Below are 16,166 nucleotides of genomic sequence, written 5' to 3' on the forward strand. Positions count from 1 at the left end.
GCGGTATCCAGCATATGATAGCAATTTTCCTTTGATCATGTCAAAAGTAAGGTATGTATAAAAGATGTGCTCAGCAGTTGATACGGCACATTCCCGTCTCTTCGGTTTGTGACGATGGCCTATCTTTTTTACTCTCAATATTGTAATACTGAAATATATTACTCTCTCAACAATATCTTAGTTCTCTACAGACAAACAGCATCACAAAAAATATAAATTATCAATAGCATTAATGATAACTTTTGATTAATAAAGGAACTTGCATAACACACTCCTTCGAGCAAATTATACATTTCAGTTACATACCTTGAAATCTCCAAAGAGAAGGGAAATCACCTTTCATGTATCCAGAGATTAGTTTAAAACAACCATATTAAAATTATTTTTAAATGTAAAGTTATTTTAAAAAATGAAATAAAATAAATCTAAGGAAGATAAAGTGCATAATTAGCAAATGAAAATATTGACCTCCAAAATAGAACGAATTGTACAAATCACAGTAGATGGAATTTACATTAAAATTGATTTTTAAAAATATTAAGAAAGCTTTCAAGAATTTCTTTTCCATTTTAGGAATCAGCAATCAGCCAGTAAGTCAGTTTTTAAAGGCTAACCTTATCTGTCTTCAGAACTCCATCTGGGAGTTTAGAAGGCTCTGGGTCAGCTGGGCCCAAGCATTTTCCTTTCTAGGAGGGCATCATGGCTTTCTAGAAATCCTTTAGGGCATAATGCTGCCAGTTGTGCAAGGAAACTCCTCGAAGCAATACTGCGACTTATCCTGCCTTCTGTGCTTGTTGTGTCTCTCCACAGCCCTCCTGTGTCTTCCCTAGTCCTAACCATCTAAAGGGAGGGTGAATGTGAAATTGTGACAGCTGTGTTGTTTTGTTTCCAACCAAAAACACTTCTCATTTTCAAGGACAAGAACTGAAATAGTTCATATGAGTTTCAAAAGGAGCATCAACGTGCTTTGCTGTGAAACAGAGGTGCTCCCTCTGCCGTGTTTCGGCTGAGAGCACTCTGGAGTTTGCACACTCACCCCCAATCACAGGGACTCACCCCTCGCACTGTTGCGTGGCCAGGTTTTCCTCTGGTCACACGGTTATTCTGGGTTATTCTGGTTGGAAGACACTGAAGGGAGAGCATCACGGAGTAGCCAGGTGGGTAATGAGGTGATTTGCTGGCATCCTGCTGGCTCGGACAGTTGTGGGATCCTCATTCACAGGAAGACTGAATAACGATGCCCTAAGCAGGTTTTCCAGTGAACCTGATAGGGAGCTGGCACGTCCTCTAGGCACTCAAATATTGTTCTTTTTTGGTGCAGGGTTCTTCCATCAGCTCAACCCCAAAGACTGCCCATGCATTAGCACACCTGGGGAGTTCAGCCTGCCAAAACCCCCTGTTCTTCTCTGGCTTCCCCAATCTCATTCCATGTGTCTCATACCCCTTTATTTCTCTCTACCATTTTCTTCCTCCTCCTCCTTCTTTTTTTCCCTCCTCCTTCTTCTTCTTACTTATTCTTATCACAATACAAATAAATGACAACAACAAAAATAAACAATACACAATGCCACTGACAATATACATAATTGTTTTTTTCCTACAAGAAAATGGGTACATAAGATTTTGGATATAACTTGGTCTGCCCTTTCATCCCGGAGAAGAGAGGAGATGTTCACATTTCATTCTGGGAAAAATTACTCTCCTCACAAATGTAAGGCAGCAAAGGAGAATGCACACAAATTAATAACAAAACTAATCAACTTTTAAAAACAATTAAAAATTGAATTTTCATAAGCTGTTGTACCTATCTAGACAACCTCAAGCCTGAGTAGTTTTTTGAAAAAACATTGGCATTGAGTCGAGTCAAATTTTAAATTTCAGCATCCAATGATATTCATGAGGCCACTGGTTGAGTCTCTAAACCCATTGAAAATCTGAAGTCTTTCTTCTGTTGAGTCAATGAATTTCAAGTCCAAATTGTCATTTATTTATTTTTCAATGTCTTGACACTGATAAAATTTGCAAAGATATTTTTTCATAGTTCTTCATAAAAAGTGTCCACAAAGATTAATTTGATAGTCCCCAAATGCTTTCATTTTGCTCTCAAATGCTAAAGCTTACTGTGAAAAGATGTATAGGCAAAATAAATGTAACTGATTATAAAATCAGTCAATACAGATCAAAGATTATTGGTCCCACTATATTCTATGTCTATATTTTCTCATTTCTACAACCACCAAAATAAGAGCATTAAGATTTTGAAATGTTTGCATTAGAATTTTATATGTAATGGGACCACTAACAAGATAAAATGATATCAAGTTCAAATATGTAGATTCTCTGGAAGCAAAATATAGAGTCTTAGTTGTTCTCTGAAAGATTGCACGTAACTGCTCTCTGAAAAAAAGACCATTGAATGATATGATTTCTGTATTTCCCCCCAGCTGTGGGGACCTATGATGATTGTGAGGCATCTTCTTTTTGGATGGAGAGGAACCATGTGTAAATGCATTGTGGTCAAGTTTCTCAACTCGACTTAATCATCTACAAGAAGGATGCCATGTCTTTTCTACCTTATCTCAATGAGGTTTCTTTGAAAATACAGCTCACAGAAGCACTTTATGGGCTTGAAATGCTCTGTAAGTCACAATGATACTTTTATTTATTTTCCACGACACAAACTGCCATAAGAAAGCAAAATTGAAGGGTTAAAGTGTACGGCCTTGAGAGTCTAACTCAGTTTGAACCTTTATCTCTTCAGCGCCACTGAGTCTGGTACCTACTTGAAAAAACAATCATGTAAGTACCTACCTTGTGAGAATACTGAGAAGTGAGTGGATAATACATGCACAGCTAATATCACAAGGCCTTGAGCATGAAAAGGATTCAATGAATTTGATTAGTTTTTGTACATTCCGGGCTTAGTAAAGCATACATCAGGGCAGTGATCATGAAACAAACACACACAAAAAATTAAGGGAAAAGAAATGAGAGAAGAATATAAGTGTTACAATTTCTGAGGCTGGCCATTTCCCAGAGATTGTTCTATCTACCAATAAGGACAAGAGAACTAAATCAAAGTTAAAGCTATTTGAAGTGTAAAAATATCAGAATTCCACTAGAGATCTGAGGACACAAGTTTGTCTTTTTGTCACAAACGAGTGCTTTTCCATCATTCTCTTCTAGGTTTCTGGGTTCTTTTGCTATCAGCCCTGTTGCCAGTGGAGTACTAGACCGGCTTGTGATGGAGCTGGTGTGTATCACCTCGTCCATTATTAAATTTTCAGGACCTTTTTGAGCTGGCTGAAAAATGGTGGTTGCCTGGAATCTGCCTAGGCCAAACTATTTACACGAAGAAAATTTAAAAGCACCACAAATTACAACTTTTTTTTGGTTGTGGAATTCCTGTTGTTTACCAGCATACCACTGTTTTTTTCTCTTTGAAAATGATTCATTTCTCTTGTGAAGTTAGCCCATATATTGTTCTGAAAGGAATAAAATCACTTATCTCTTATAAAAACATGAAACCAATACTCATGGTGACCAAGGTGTTATGCTACATTCTAAATTGACAAGAAAACAGCTTACAGTATATTGCTCAGACTGAAAATACCAATAAAACCTAAACACAAACAGAAAATTCAGACAAGAGCAATCTAATTGAAAAAAGCTGAAGAAAAAGGGGAGGCCCAATCATAGAGGACGTCCCAAAAGCGAAATTCTCCAGAATTGGCATGAATTCTGGAGACACCAGCAAACTCTCCTCCTGCAAAAAGAAACATTAGCTCCAGCCTTCATGACTCTCCTGGAATTTCCAGCTTGGCAAAGACTGGTATTGGACTTCAGACACTGTGATTTCAACTTCATCATAAAAAATGACAATGTGTTCAATAGATTTCATAAATCACTACTAAATGTTGTTTGGTTTCTTGCATGTCGTTGCTCTGAACTGAATGATTCATTGTTGTTAGAGGAGTAGGCCCATTATGAAATCTCCTCCTAGGAACAAAGAGATGATGTGTTGGCAGTGATCGTTGCCTTGCGATATGGAAGCTTATAAAAACTCATTTGCTTCTAAAACTAAAAACGTCCCAATTCACCTGTCATCTAACTATATCAGATATTTTAAATGTGAGCTGTTAAGACACATACTTCCTCCCTAAAGTGATATTAGTTAATATATTTAAACTCCTCCAGCATGTATTTGGAAACTACAGGATACGCATTTATGTGCTCATGCAATATGACATTTCTACAGCCAAAAACAATGGCTCACCATGGGCCTCAGAATGCTGATGTAGAAGAAAAACTACATTAGGAATCAGAACAAAAAAGATAAAAATCTTAAATTTAGCCTTTTTCTAACCAATGTTAATTTAGCAACCACAGTCTCTTGGCCTCGGTTTCCTGATTCATTAACTTATACAAGTTTTTTTATAAAAGAAGAGAGGTGGACAAAGGTGATTTTTTAAAAATTTGTGGACTACTTATACTGGTAGAGATGCATTTACATGGTGTATGGCTAAACACAGAGTGACACCAAAATTCTGGATCACCAAGAAATTAATAGAGGCATTTCCTCAATAATTTAATTACAATGCACAAAATGTCTCAGCTGCGTATTGGACATTCTAAAAGATGAAGTAGATTTCAGGTTCAGGGCTTTCTTGGAGAAGACCATCTAAATATGCTTAAATAATAGTCCTAGTAATTCATATGATTTACATCATTTTTAGATTGTCAATCAGCATTTAATAATTTCCTGAAAGCATATTTCATGCTATTCTGTTTCCTGTTGCCTGATAACAAAGTCAAAGTAGAGTATTTCTCCATTTTTTTTAGCTCAATTTCATGTCTCTTAAAAGTAAAATGGGCAGCATAATGCCTGCCTTCATTCATTCACTCATACGTTCATTCTGCTTTTGTATTGTGGCAAGAGATACAGAACACAAAATATGTCATCTAAACCATTTTTGAGTGTGTAGGCAGGAGCATTAATTACATTAACAATATTGTGCAATGTTCACCAGCATCCATGTCCAAAACTTCATTTACACGTGTGAGTGGAATCACACTTCATTTGTCTTGTGACTGGCTTATTTCACTTACAATTATGTCTTCAAGGTTCATCTATGTTTGTAGCATGTGTCAGAATTTCCTTCTTTTTTAAGTCTGAATATTATTCTGTGCTGTGTATAGGCTACATTTTGCTTGTCCATTCACTCAGTGAAAAAGAATTATGTGGCTTCCTCATTTTAGCTACTGTGAATAATGCTGCTATCAGCATAGGTATACAAAATCAAGTTCCTGCTTTTAGTTCTTTTGGGCATACACCCAGAAATAGAGCTACTGGATCCTATAATTCTATGATTGATTTTCTGAAGAACAACCATGTTGTTTTCCATTTTACAGTCTGCACCACTTACACGTTGCACCAGTTTACATTTCCATCTGCAATGCACATGGATTCCAATTTCTCCATAGCCTCTCCAACACTTGTTATTTTCTGTATGTTTTATAATAGTCATCTTAATAGTATAAAAATATTAATTATTTTTATGATAGTGGTTTTAAACTACATTTTAAAATAATAATACATTGGGAATCTTATCATATACTTATTGATCATTTATCTCATTTCTTTAAAAAAGTCTATGTAAGTCATTTGTTCATTTTTTTATCAGTTGTTTGATTTTTGTTTTTGAGTTCATTCTCCCAAACATGACCTACATTCTAAAGCAAAGAAACCAAAGAAAAGTACTGGAACGTGAATGATCTAAGTTCCAGATGGGGAGCCGCATGACCGACTACCCAGTCTTGAAGCAACCTGCTCTCCAGGGGGAATAATAGAAGTTTAATTCGGGAGTCATCATTTAATCTGTTTCTCACTTCAGAATTGATCTGTCTACAAATGACACAATGTGGTTATTTCAGAGACATTAAGAGGTAAATGGTTATGCGAGCCTAAGAAATGACAACAATGCCATTGCACTAAAAATAAAAAAAAAATCATTATTTTAGTCACACTGGCCTTTCTCATGGATTTCACGAAACAATTACACATTTCAAAATGATCACGCACAAGCCATAAACAACTGGAGATATTCTGAGAATAATGTGAAGAATTAGCATTTCAAAATGTTTCTCTCCCTATCAAATGGGAAGGAACAAAGAATCCAGTTCTCTGATCTCCATTATCAAGATACCGATAAATTCTTAGAACAGATGAAGGCTGGTGCAGTATCCCAGCAGACTAGAATTTCCCAGACTGTGTTGACAAATAGTGGAATTCCACAGGTGTTAAACATGAGGACTACCTTTTGTAGTAAAGCCTGGAGGATACTGGGCTAAACAAAGTTACATACATTTCTTTAATGTAAACCTTCTCAGAGATATTAATAAAGTAATGGGCATTATAAATCTTTGGAAAGATCGAACAGTACACAATGGTTTTTAAGCTTTTTTTCTGGTCAAAATCACATCATTAATTTAGCTATCCCTCTCTGCCTCATATTTTGCCTGGTATCTACTAGGTCCTCAATCAATATTATTTAAATAGATGAATGAAATCCAGACAGGATGAAAGACAACAAAAGACACTCAGACAAGCATAAAGCACTTAGTAGAAAATGTTGTACTTCTGCTAAAAACAGCTGGTACAAGGAAAGAGGAACCATATTATGGGAAATAACGTTAATAATAGAAAAACATACCTTTACCAGAATATTATTTTTAGTTGAGAATGGGGCTGAAGGTGAAGTAGACTTTCTGTGGCTTAGATTATTGTCTCAATTATTTGCTACCTTTTAAATAACGATAGCATAGCATCATGGATTGACGGGGGAAAACGACGTCTTAGTTTCAGTTGCAATTAGTTTATTCCACTGGAATATGATAAATGATTACCCTTATCTTAAGATAAATATACAAACATTATTAATGATTAATGAAACAAACTACTCAGCCCTTTAAATTATCCAGGCATCAGATCTGGTTCTGTGACCTTCTAATGCAGGAAATTTGAAGAGGTAAGCTAAACTCCATCTGAAACAATCCTTTTCTTGGTTTGTTGCACATTTCGTGACCTTTAATTTCATCTAAAGTCATCCTGTTCCCATGATCTGGAAAACATCTGCATAGGGAACACTGAAGGCTTTTCACTACATCTGCTGAACTCTTGACAAGAGCACTGAACGTCCCAGCAAGAGCCCTTCACGGCTGCACATGTCACGGTGGACACTCAGTCTGGAAATGCCTGCACTCCCCCTACACACGGGGCACTTGCTTATATCAATATCCTCATTTACACCTTCTCTTGTTTCCTTCTTGCCCTCAAGGAAAGTTCAGCCTTTCTGACATAGCTTAGGAAGAAATTCACAGTTATCTCATAGACTCATCTCTACATATTCCCCACTCACTATCTAGGTTCCAGCTGTATCAAATTTCTTTAAGTGTTCTGGGTAAACTAGTTTTTATCTCATCTCCCTATCTCTGTAAATGCTGCTTCCTCTATCTGAAATACCTCATTCCCAACACTCTCCTTCCTCTTTACGCTTTAGTTTTCTTTAGCAGTCATGTCCATCAGTGACCCCATATTGACTTCCCTTTAATAAGTAAGGAGCCCACCTTATGAATTTGAAAAACACCCTGTTCTCTATTACACTGCTTATCACACTGCATTCCTAATGGCTGGTGTACTCATATGCTGCTCACAATAGACTTGAAAGAGGATTAGCATTGGCATTCTCTCTCTTCCTCACTCTCTCTCTTTCTCTCTCTCTCTCTCTCTCTAACCTTTTTATCTGTAGGGTCTAAAACAATGTCTGCTTGATAGAAACTATACAAAAATATTTGTTTAACTAAGAACATGGATGACAGTGTGGTGATTGCAAGGGAAGGGAGTATAATGGGGATAAATGGTAATGGAAATATACAATAAAACAACTTTAACAAAAAAAATAAATATAGACATGTGTTATTTTAATAAATAATTGAATGCTTTTATGTTCACTAATTAAAAGGTAGTAAACGTGCTGGACAAAATCTTTGAACTCATGAAACTCATGCTCAAGAGGGGAAGTAACAAAAACACAGTCCCAGATAAATATGTAATATTGTGAGAGCTCTGTTCTGAAAAGGAAAAAAATAGTGGTGGAGAGGTGGGCAGGTTCTACTTTATACAGAATGGAGCTATGGAAAATAAACCTGGGAAAGAAGTAAAATATGTTATCAGAAAATAGACAAGTAGAAAAACTAAATTAAAAAACAGGCATATTTGAAATCAAGAGAAGGCGTGTATTTATTTGTTCAGAAGAGTAAAAGCACTATGATGTTGAAAAAGAGTAAATAGGTCATGATGTTTTCTGAAGTGGATTGATTTCAAGGAAATAAAAACATGTTACCTGATCACCAAAGTACATTCTCTCTTCATCTTGGGCACATTGTGAGACTAATTTTTGAGCCTCTCTTACTGTTAGGGGTAGCTGTAATAAAATAGGGTGTTTCTCTGCCAGTCTTGCTGTCTGTTTCTACTGGCTGGATGCACGCCGCATGAACTTTGTAGGGGATCGTGGAGCCACAATATAGAAAGAACCTGGGCCTCCAAAACATTGGTAAACTGAAATCAGAGAAGAACACTTGAGGATGATAGGTTTAAGCAAAAAATATTTTCTATGTTTTATAATTTAGAATTCAGAAGAGTGTAGTACAAAACTACTATTATAAATTTCAAAGTAATCCTTTTTAGTTTCAACTATATATTTTTTAATTGTTCTCATTACACATTGCAGCAACTTGACTTTCATTAAGAATATTGAAACTGCCAAGTTTCATCTGTAAATACAGTTGCCAAAGTTAGCATTTTATTTATATTTCTTAGGAGCTATTTGTCATCTAGAAGTAATAAGTAAACAACAATAATGTAGATATATATTTGTGTACAGTATAGCTATCGATAGAAACTTTCAAGTAAATGTTGAAATTATGAAATGTATTTAATGTTAATTTAGGGACAACCAAGATCCTACTGCAGAAAGCTCAGGATGCTAGCTAGCACCCTTAGCCACCACATTTTGCCATCTGCTTGGAACACCTACATCCCCACCCAGGTGAAAAGCATAGACGAAACATTGTATACATCCCTGCAGAACTCTCGCTCACTGCCACATCTGCTAAACACATCTAGCTCCAAGGAAAACACTAGTTATTTAAATAATTCTCCACTGTACTACTAAAATACATGGTTTTATATGAGTATATCCCAGTGATTTTCAACCAGGGTGCAGCAAGAACTTTTGAAACATGCAGTACCTGACTATTTAGTCAAGGGCACTGACCTTTTCCCCCTTAGACTGTCAAATAAAAAAATAACAACAGCCAGCACAACAACAGCTATTTAGTGAGAATGAACCAAAATTATACCTATTTTTTGTCAGACTAACAAAAATAAATTTTTTGGTGTGCTGCATAATTTTAGTAATTAGTTTACATGTGTCATAAGATTAAAAGAAAAGTTGAAAGCACCAATGGGAATTTGAGCACTAACTGTTGTCCATTTTTACAATCTGTACATTACAGAAGAGCATTCTGCATGGCGTGGGCCCAGCTCCCAGTGGAAAGCAAGGTCCAATGCACAGGACCCACGCCCACAGATAGGTTCTCCCATGGGAATCAGGCCTGCATTGTACCTAGGCTGCCTTGAGACTTGCTTTTGCTAAAACTCCCTCACCCTGAATTGAGGGAGCAAGTGCTTACTGTAACTTCCTAAAGTCTATGCTAAACCTCCCCAGTTTCACCCTTGGTCTGCAACACCCTTCTCTTTGAAGTAATTAGCAGCATCCTCTCCTTTGTTTTCTGTAAAAGGTAACCACCTAAAGCGAACCTGTGCATAGTAAATAAATGAGGACCATCGTGTAATGTGCCCAGAAAATCAATAAAAGCCAGTCAGGGCAAGGGGAGGCATGTTCCCCATTTGAGAGGGTGGCCGTGCAGTCCCTTTTCCAATGAGTCTCGTTTCTCATCCATAACTCTGTGGACTCCACGAGCTGGGGTTCGTGTCAGTACATTCTAAGTGCATATAAGTGTTTAGTTGGATTTGAACGAATTTTTTTTTCTCTTATAGCCTAAAGCCAGGATATCTGCTTGGCATACTTTGGAGGTGGCAAAATTGTGAGGTCTGCAGAGATCAACTGCAACGGAAGACCAGACTGAACTTCTTTAACAATCCAAATGGTATTAAGGAGAAAGTCAGAGGTAGAAGGTCCAGGATGTTACATCTGGGCTGGACAACCTAGTTCTGTTCATCTCTGCAGGACTAGAAAAAAAAAACAGATAAACTTGAGAACATTGGTCTGAAAAACAGTAATGACTGGTAAGTAACACTTGGATTTAGATTTGGATGTCTGAGCAATTAGGGCCTCAGCAGAGCTGGGAGGGCGAAGCTAGCAAACCAGTGGAAAGCCCCTGACATTGGCTCTCACTGCAACAGCAATAAACACAAAAAACTAAATAAATAAAAAAAATAAAAGTTTGATTTTAGTTCATTTAGGCTTGTGACTTGGAGGTCTGACTTTTCCATTCCCAAATCCTGACCTAATCCTACCATAGAAATGATGCTACCACGAAGCATCAGGTTGTGGTGGTGTGGGTACGCGGACGGTTCAGAACAGGACTGAAATATGGCCTTATTCTTTGCTTGGTCTTTTTTTTTTAGAATATGCCCTAGGAGTTGAAATCTTTCTTCTTATAACTGCAGGAGTACTTAGAACTCAGTGTTTTTATAATTAACAGACAAGGCCATCGAAATCATATTATTCATAGATATAGAAAACAGGCTGTTGGTTGGCAGAAAGGAGGGGAGCTGGGGGACTGGGTGGAAAGGCCAGGGGGTTAAGGAATACAGACTGCTAGGAGACGTAAAATGCCGTGTAGGAAATGCGTTCAATAGTATCGTGATAACTGTGTATGGTGCTAGATGAGAAATCTAAGGGGGCACACTTTATAAAGTACACGATTGTCCAATCACTATGCTACACACCTGAAACTAATACAGAATAATATGTAATGTAAACTATACCTTAAAAATAAAATAATTAAAATTTCATATCAAAGGTATTTATATATTGTATCCAAGGGGATGGAGAATTTTTCTTATATTCAGGCTATAGAAACTAACTAAAATATAATACTATCTACTAACATACACAATGTAACAATTTAATAAAAATAACACTCTAATATCAGAATAAACATTTTCCACCTATACAACTAGACATGAGGGGCGTGATTTTCTTAATAAGATAATAGTGTATACCATCACACTATAAAAGGCCTACTGATTATTGCTGGGCCATGATGATTAACTCACTTTTTATTAATCTTCTACCTGAAGCATAGCTATAATTACTGATGCCATCGTATCCTCTCACTTAATTATTGAGGCAGCTGTCATATTTACAAGGATGCCAAGGAAGACACAATAATTCCTGCAACCTTGCCTAGATTTGACAATTATTCCTTTGCTGTGTGGCTGCCACCATCACATTAGATAAGATTAGATGAAAAAAATCATTTCCATTTGAATGATTCAATCTTTGTGTTCTTTATTAAAAACACACAATACTCTTGAAATATACAATTGTATTTGAATAGTTATTCATGGAATACAAGGCATTGTTTACTTTAAAAAAAAACCCTCAGTCCCTATTTTTACATCTAAATGTGCTGAAATGTGTTCAGATTGAACACATCTGTTAGAAGAGTTAGATCGGGATCTAGCTGCTTTTTTTTTTCTTTTTCTCTTGTCTAAACCAGCACGCTGGTGCTTGAAACAGAACTAAATGAGCTTGCTTGATTTTCTTTTGTCCCAGGAGGAGGATAACTTCTGATTACCCCTCTGGGGAACAGGCGAATTTTGTCCTGTCTGCAGCTAGGGAGTGAAGCCTCCACATCATTCAGAAATTGCGATTCAGGTTCATGCTTCAAATACAGAAGAATGTGTGAGACACAAGCATTTAAAAACTTCGTCACAAAATCTGAGAGATGTCCGTTGGGAACAATAGCTGGTGAAGAAATAGAGATAATGTATTTCCATATTTGCATAAATGAGCTTTCAAAGTAGGTGCAGAAAAGGAAAGAATAAGGTGAAAGGAAATTACGGACAGAGGTGATGGAGTCACAATGAATAGGGACCTTAGAAGGCAAATGAGAATAAGATGTCCTTCTCTGGGTAGAGAGAATTACACGTTCGCCTGTCTTCAACTACAGCACAATTATATAAATGACTTGTAACTCCTGAACGCAAGGAGGAACGGTCCGGAGTCCTGCATGTCATAGGAGCAGGCAAGAACATAGATTACGTAGAACAAAGGTACATCTTAGAGATGCAGAAGCAAAGACTGTAATTCTATTTTTGGTTTTCTCCTAGACTCTCTTCTGAGTAAAAATGATCCATTTCAAAGAGAAGACAAGAAACATTGATTAAGAATTTGAAATTCAAAGGCAATAGAACATCTAACGGACCAGTGGAACTCTCAAACCAGTCTTCCTGAGAACTTTATGAGGTTCATGTTCTTACTTCCTACTCGTTCCTTCAGTATGTTTGTCTTACATCTACTTAATGTTTTTTTCTAGTATTCTTATGCTAATATTTCTTATATATGGTTGTCTTTACTGGGATATTTGCTTGTTTCGATTAAGTATACCATCTTAACCAATAAAAAGCTTTACCAAGGACAGGTTTATGTTAATCACTTTTATGGAGCTGATATTCAAAACATGAATTAATTAGTTCTTTAGCAGGATGTTATAGTAAATTCTCTTGTGGGATTTATAAGTTCATATTTATCTTGTGTGTAAGTTCAGATTTATAAATACCGAGTGTGTTTAAAAGAGATTTCTAATGTGATTTCAGGTTGGTCAGAGGTAGGGATCCAGTCTTTATAATTATCCTTGTGCAGTATCTAGCACAAGCCTGGGTTCTTGATGACTGGCCCATAAGGCAGCAGCATTAACATTCCCTGGAAGCTTACTAGAACTGTAGAACTCAAAGTCACATTCAAGACCTGATAAATCAGGATTTGAATTTTAATGTGACCCTCCACCGTTCATCTGTTCATTGACATTTGAAAATCACTGAACTAAATAATGCTCTGTGTAACTTGTCTGTCTATATACTCATAGGCTACAATGGCAGCGACTGGGATGGCGATGGCAATGACGGTGGCATGCTCGTGACAATGTTGGTAATGGTGGTGGTTTTGGAGGAGGTGGCAGTGGTGGTATTAGCCTGCTTCTCAGGAGTCATTATAGAAGGGAAATAAATATTACTTCAGCTCAAAGGATCAAAGGAAAAATAATAAATACAAATAAAAATTGTATTTACCAAAATTCCTATGGGAAAAATGTTAAGCATTTGAGAAGAAAATCTTGATAAATCACCTTGAGAGAGAAATAAGATTCCGGATGTTTATATGTCAGACAAGAAACTAAAGGATAGATCTGGTGAGCGAACAATTTTGGGCTGGAACTGGACTTGACACATAAAGTAAGTTCTGACATGGTACATGTAATAAGCCTCCCCATTCATCACTTGGTCACTCATCTAAGTAAATATTAACCAAGTAGTTAACACAATTTTAAATCCTAGATACATTAACAGCTTTTGCATAACATAAATTATTAACTTGCTCAGTGTGTCCTTCTATCTCTGTTCAGCCCACATTACCATGTATCTTACAAAGTGAAAAGTTTTCAGGTTTTTCCTTCCTCTACAAAGAACACAATACAGGAACAATGAGTGTTTTCAAAGTGCTGGATTAACATAAGACCCTGGGTAACTTTTCATGAGCAATCAGCTCATCCTCTACCTTTTTAGGCTGTGTCATTTTCTGTGATGGCCTACTAATGCAATAGGATTAAGGCCTGGGGAGTCGTAAAGAAAATACAATCTGCATTTATGGCTTAGTTACCATCTCCCTCTGCAGTGCATAATGTTTCTGCACACAAACTATGTGCTAGGAATTGAATTTCACTGGACAGTTTGTAGAGCACTGTCTAGGGGTGCTGAATGTGGCACACCCCTGGTTTGAATTAGTGTCTTCATCTGCTATCAACACAAAGTCATCATGAGCTTAGGGGTCATTGGGAGACCCTAAAGCAGCATATTAAAATTGTAATTGCAGCTATTCTATCAAGGAACTGTTCCTGTTCATAATTTATAAATAATATGATAACAGATGTCCACAGTCATTCTTGAAGCATGGCTTCTTTATGAGTGCAAATAGAAAAAAAGATTAAAATATAATTTTTTTTCATAGTGAAATGAAAAAAAAACATGAGAAAGATGGAGAATGAGTATGTTTATCTTGTAAAGAGCTGGTATATGCCATTTTGGGGGGAAATAATTTCAGAGGGGTTAATATTCACAGTTCCTGTCTAGGTCAGGAAATTGAATGAAGTCTCTAGAGTTCCACTGTCAATTCATCAGGATAAATACGAGTTTGCAATCCAGCATGTTCCAGATGAGAAACAGGCCCTAGGTTCTCTCTGTCATATTTCATTAGCGATCTTTCTGATCACAGAGTAATACTTAAAGAAAAACATGTATGTCACACAGTGCAATGTGGACCAAAACAGGTGATTCAGAAAGAAAAAGGAAAAACCCTCAATCAAAGTTCTGACTGCTGCAGTTTATGTGGAACAATAACACATGAATACAATATAGTCTATAATGAGCTAACATATTAAAGCATTAACGTTCTATGGAGTTGTTTATTTCTAGGTTTCAACAGTTAAAACATTCTAGATAGAGAAGTTTTGATGATGTTTCTGTCAATTAATCATCATTTATTTAGTGGCCTATAAGATGTAAGTATTTACTTTAAACATTGGCAGCAAGACACCAACTAGGGAAGACCATGATCTTTGAGTCCTTCCAGTAGTGGAAGGGATTTGTTGTATACGGTCTCTCCAGGGATGTGCATGCATCTGACTTGGATTACCAAACTTCCAGGTCCCTGCAGAATATATCCAATGTATATTTTGCTATCAGTAGGTTAGCCTCTTTCATCTTTGGGAGCCCCATTTTTCTTATGCCCCAAGTGAAAAATAATTACAACATATTATTGTATCTAGACTAACTGTGAGAACTAAATTAGCTATGTTTTGCAGAAAATTGAATTTTGACATGTAAAATATTAAATTGTATAACATAAGTACACAGCCATGCTGGTTATTTGAGAGGGAGAAATTTCCCAGTGGGAAAGCAGAACAGGAAATGGAGATGGTTGTGTTCACAAGCATGAGATAACCAAGGGAATAATGGAAGACCATTTCGAAATGTACAGTGGGGCCATTTTATTGAGAGCCTCAAATACAACTTACTGATCGTTTTAGAATTGTGTGAAAAGGAAATACTAAGCTAGTAATCACTGGCAAAATAGACTTTATTAAATTAACTTTCTAGTGGCTATGAACTGATTTAGGAAAGAATGCACAGCTGTGGGAAGCAATGGGTGAGGAATAGAGACTGTGGTACAGGTGTGGTAGATAGATACGGTACAGAATACATTTCAGAGTGCAGCATCTTGAAGTAGAAGGAGATAAAAAAATGAGAGAATGGGCTTTTTGCCTAGGTTACCTAATAGAAATAATAATAAAAAACTGTCCAGAATAGTTATTGTAGATGAGATTATCATTTCTAACTTCAAATTTTCCAAATAGACACTTGTTTTATGTTTTGCTAATAACAACCCCAGTAACTTCCTGATGCATAAGACACACACACAAATGCAATTAAATTTTAACAAATGGAAAAGCTTTGTTGAAAAGTATTATTAACAATATAATAAAATACTTCAGTTTTTCTCATTCTCTGTGTGGTCCTATGTATTGAAAATATTTGATGGGCTCTAAGAGACCACCCAGAGTTACAGTTATTTCTCTCCTGACTGCTTCCATAATAATATTTACATTTTCTTCCTTTTTTTCTGCTTTATTTGAATCTGGATTCCTTATGTATCTTTAAACATCTGCATAAATTGGGATTCATTGAAGAATGGGGCAGAGGTGTAGGCAATGAAGCTAATTCTGTAAGAGCTAAACTTTACCTGTATTGCATAAATCATTGTAGAGATATCTAGGTAGTATCATCTACAGATAGGTTACAT

Source organism: Phyllostomus discolor, chromosome 1, assembly GCF_004126475.2.
Source record: "Phyllostomus discolor isolate MPI-MPIP mPhyDis1 chromosome 1, mPhyDis1.pri.v3, whole genome shotgun sequence".
NCBI lineage: Eukaryota > Metazoa > Chordata > Mammalia > Chiroptera > Phyllostomidae > Phyllostomus > Phyllostomus discolor.